Genomic DNA, 5,000 nt, shown 5'->3' with positions numbered 1-5,000 from the left:
CAATTACAATATATTATAACCACAAGATAAATCACAGTATTATGAGACAGTATGACATATATGACAAGAAATAACTCTGAAAGTAAGAAGTTGGGATTAGTACAGTTCCCACAAATTATAGGGCACAGATGTGTGGGCGGACAGGTAGTTCTAGCTGAGACAAGAGACCCAGTGTATCCTTGCTACAGCCAGCACATCTCAGGTCAGCTAGTTCAGTGGAGGATAACCCACCTGCAGGAGAAATAGGAGCAGCTAATCCAAGTTCCAGCCAAGGTTCCTATTTCCTTATTGGTGGGCCTCGGGGTCACAACATTACAAGGGTCTGCCTTTCGATTAGTCTCTGATGGGGATTTTCCTATGTTCCGAGGACGACCAAAATCTCACGAAGGGCTGAAGTCGCAGGGCGCTGCCTGTGACATGTTTGGTCTGAGTGATATGTGAACCCTGGTAATTAAGATCACATCTGTGTATTGTAATTCGATCATATTTTGTCTGGTCAGATATTTGTACTGAAATAATCATTTTCATTACACCCTTCTACGCTACCTGAAATCGTCCCAATTTGGAAATAAAGTAGGACACTTTATACTTAACTGAAGGTAAGAGTTCCTTGATCGAGGGAACTCTATAAGTGTTACACGAAGAGACAGAAAACATATTGCAGCGTCTTGATTGATGCAAAGGATATGAATAGGGAAATCGTTCGTGCTATGAAAAAACACGCGTCACTGATATATTGATTATTGTATAAAAGTTTTGTCTGCTTTATATATGCATTTTTTTTTTTTTTAATTTTGGATTTTTTTAAAAATCTTATATGACATGAGGAAAACTATTAAATGCAACATAATCATGGGTAGGTATTACTTGCTTGTTTCTCTTTGCAGCTCGCTTGTAGGTAATGCAATAGCACGCTCCTAGGGTTAGTAGCAACATGCACATTCCAGCGACGGTAACGTATACGGAATTAGATTTGGGTTGCATGGCTGAGCGGTGTAAATGCATTAAGCTATTGCAAAGTAGGCATCTTTTGAAGGGTCAGATTAGGAAGAGAAATGTTATGGGATAGTAGAAGGTATTCATTGTAATCTTCCTTGTGCTGGAAGAACAAAAATACCTTGTAGGACAATGTCAGGCTTATGCTTGTTACACGTAACTGTAGTTGTAGTAGCCTTGAAGTAAAATAATAAGGTAACGTCGGTAAATGAGAGAAGAAACGGCTTAATTGAACCTTGGACTTCAGAGAACATGCACTGATCGATGATGTTATGGTTTACAATGAGTGCCCTGGAGCAAGTTGGCATGTTTGTGTCAAGTACCAGGGGCAATGGAGTGCAAATGAATGTGCGAGGAGTGGTCTTTTCACAGTTATATAATAAGTCTAACGGTGGGAAAGAAATAGCCTGGCCGTGAAGGGATTTTAGGATGAGTGAATGTTGCGTGATTAACGTGAAGGTCTTATTTGTTTTATATGGGAATGGGTGAATGAAATAAGCTTTAAAGGTAGTTTTAGGGGAGAGTGGAGTAAGGACAGAGAGACCTGACATTGTGAGGTAAGATTTTAGAGTAGAGTAGAACTGAAGGCGTCGTTTTAGATGAAAAAAGAGGCTTGATATTAGCAGAGGAGATATTGTGAAGAATAGGGCGTAAGACATGTGGAGTAATGAGGTTCGGAAGCACTTCGCCTGCTGTTGCTGAAATCAACGAGTTGGTTATTGAGTTAACATTATTTGTAGTCTTATTGATTGCCACCTGGTAAGATAGCACGTTAAACGCGAGCTCTGTGAAGTGGTTAGAATTATTGAACTTTGTGGAGAGGTTTTCAAAGGTAGTGTTGACGGCATGAATCGATGCGTCAAATCTATGAGTAATTCTTTTGGGAATATTTTGATATTCTAAGAATTTAGAAATGAAAGTATCATCATATACAATGCCAAATAACGCATCGGTAATCTTTCCGACAGCATTAATTAACCCAAAAGAAAGTTGATTATGAATGTTTTGAAGTCCATTGTCAAGAACGGAGAACTGCTGGTGTGTTAATTGTTCACGAGTTACCTGCGTTTGAAATTATGCTATCTTACGTAAGTGGAAACTATTCAGGCCGGATAAATTAGCAATCGGCTGAAGCGAAATTTTGATTTCCACATTGTTTGTTATTGGTAAGACTAGCCTATGGTCCTCAACGAATGCTCTTAGGTGGTAGGTGATAGATGGTAGGTTGTAGGTGGTAGGTGGTAGGTGGTAGGGCATGGGGGTCGGCAGAGGAAAGAATATCAAGCCCAAGAGTAGTAAAATCTGGAAGATAAAAATCAATTAGTATTCGTCGGCCGAGGAAGAAGAGTACTTGTGAGCAAGCTTTAGGACGTTAAAGTGAGACCAAGAGTGTTCACCTGATTGTATGCATTTGATGTAGGTTTTGTTGTTCTTTACACTAATTACTCTAAATGGGCCTTCAAATCTAGGGGCAAGCTTTGATTAAATATTGGGTTGTTGGTTGATTTTTCTAAATACTAGTACTCCAACTTCAATGTTTTGAATATATATATATATATATATATATATATATATATATATATATAAATATATATATATTGTGTGTGTGTATGTATATATAAACATATATATATATACATATATATATACATATACATGTATATATATGTATGTATATATTTATATATGTATATATATATATGTGTATATGTATAGATATACATATATATATATATATATATATATATATATATATATATATATATATATATATATATATATGTGTGTGTGTGTGTGTGTGTGTGTGTGTGTGTGTGTGTGTGTGTGTGTGTGTAGTATATACGCACATTTGGTTGTATGTGTGTGGATATATATATATATATATATATATATATATATATATATATATATATATATGTGTATTTGTGTATGTAGTATATACACACATTTGGTTGTATGTGTTTGGATATATCTATATATATATATATATATATATATATATATATATATATATATATATATATATATACATATATTTATATATATATATATATACATGTATGTGTATGTATATATATATATATATATATATATATATATATATATATATAAAGAAACACACACACATATACACACACACACACACACACACACACACACACACACATATATATATATATATATATATATATATATATATATATATATATATATATATATCTGTGTGTGTAGTGCAATACTTGAACAGATGGCTAAGATAACTCTTCAGAAGCATGGCAATAAACGGGAAAGAAACCAAGAGACCCATTGGATAATCTACCTATCGTTTCCATAATTATTTATTGGTCCCATGGTGTAATGGTTAGCACTTTGGACTCTGAATCCAACAATCCGAGTTCGAGTCTCGGTGGGACCTTCATTATTTATTAAATCTCGTATTACAGAATGGCCAACATACGAACAAACATCTATTACATACAACGTGCGAATTCTTGTCGCAGGAAATACTCTAGTATCAGATAACGTAACGCTATCAGTCAGGTAATCTTACCTGCCCACACGGACTCACTCTTACTTTCTCTCATACACCGTTAGGTGTCGTAGCAGTTGACACGATAGTCCTAAACTTTCTCTCTCTCTCTCTCTCTCTTTCCTCTACCTTCTTCTCCTTCACCTCTTATTAGTCCTACTTCTTATCTCGTTCTCTCTCTCATTCTCTCTCTCTCTCTCTCACCTCCTCTACCTTCTCCTTCACCTCTTTTTAGTCCTACTTCTTATCTCGTTCTCTCTCTCTCTTCTATCTTCTCCCTTTCCTTCTCTTCATCTCTATCTGTGTCCTTCCCTTTCTGAATGATATCTGTAAACGGATGCTATGTATGGAATGATAGATATTGAGTGATAGACTATATAAGTGTTTCCGAGAGATTGGTTGATTAGGTAATAAAGTAAATGATATACTGATGGCTAGATATATTGTACGGTAACACCTACGACTACGTGACTTTTTTTCAAAATTGTTTAAAATGATGAACAAAACAAAGATTCATGATGATTTATTTGGCAAACTTAAGCGTCCAGATAGTTTTCTCTCTTAACTTTAGAGTGATATTACAAATATGTAACTAAAACATTTATTTCTTTCCTCCCCTTCCCCGTTTTCTATATATCATTATCATTCTCACTATTATGTTTATCCTTATTATCAATATCATCAGCATTTTTGTAATCATTATCATCAATATCATCAGCATTTTTACTATTATTATTATTATCGTTATCATTATCATTATTAACATTGTATCATAATCGTCATCCTTATTATTACAATCGTTTTCAAATACGCTCGTGGTGTGCCATAGTCAACCCTCTCGCATTCCACGTTTGCCACGTGTTCGAGCAAGATGGAGTCCGAACAAGTAGACTCTAGTGGCACACACATGGTGGAGCCCGAGAAAATGCACGGACCTAGTATGATTGTGAATAAGATCTTGCTTTAAGTAATCCCTCAAGTGTATCAAGTGTACTTCGCCATATTCATGATATGTTGCTGAGAAACTGAACTAGCTTTTGCAGTGTCTAACCATGAAGAGACTGATTTAAATTCAAACTGCTTTCCCCTCGGTCCAGCGTCTATTGTCACGTGATTGCAAATTACATTTCAAATTGGCTATATTAAACCCAACGCTAGTATTTATCGTGTTCAGGTCTTATTCTTATTAGCTGATTTGATTTCCCTCGCATAAGCCATCTGTTACAATCGCGTCCGTTCTTTGCATCATTTTCTAGTGGTGTTGGAAGGGGACAGATAATGGAGTTCCCGGAATTTGCGATTCTTTTTACTACTCTGGCGACTTTATTATTGATTCGCGATGATTGAAATGTTATGAAAATATTTCTTAGAATGTTCTGTTCTGTGAAATTCCTCAATTCAGTCGTTAGATGTCCAATAACATCACTGCATCGAGTCCGGCCTATTAAAGAGTCAGGTCCCACCGAGACTCGAA

At 35.6% G+C, this 5,000-nt stretch overlaps 2 non-coding genes across 2 annotated transcripts in view; one reads left to right on the top strand and one right to left on the bottom strand.

Annotated features, from left to right (window-relative positions):
* The first annotated feature begins 3,340 nt into the window (after window positions 1–3,340).
* Window positions 3,341–3,412, top strand: TRNAQ-CUG (transfer RNA glutamine (anticodon CUG)). Its single transcript has one exon. It is a non-coding gene; the product is annotated as a tRNA-Gln (tRNA).
* A 1,568-nt stretch (window positions 3,413–4,980) lies between these two features.
* Window positions 4,981–5,000, bottom strand: part of TRNAQ-CUG (transfer RNA glutamine (anticodon CUG)) — a 72-nt gene continuing 52 nt past the window's right edge. The window contains exon 1 of the tRNA in view: window positions 4,981–5,000. This exon is cut by the window's right edge and continues 52 nt beyond it. This is a non-coding gene — a tRNA (tRNA-Gln).

Source organism: Penaeus japonicus, unplaced genomic scaffold (genome assembly GCF_977035675.1).
Source record: "Penaeus japonicus unplaced genomic scaffold, GWHDUDI00000001_assembly GWHDUDI00000035, whole genome shotgun sequence".
Classification (NCBI taxonomy): domain Eukaryota; kingdom Metazoa; phylum Arthropoda; class Malacostraca; order Decapoda; family Penaeidae; genus Penaeus; species Penaeus japonicus.
Note: the sequence above shows the minus strand (reverse complement) of the source record. Positions and strands in the feature narration are given on the sequence as shown.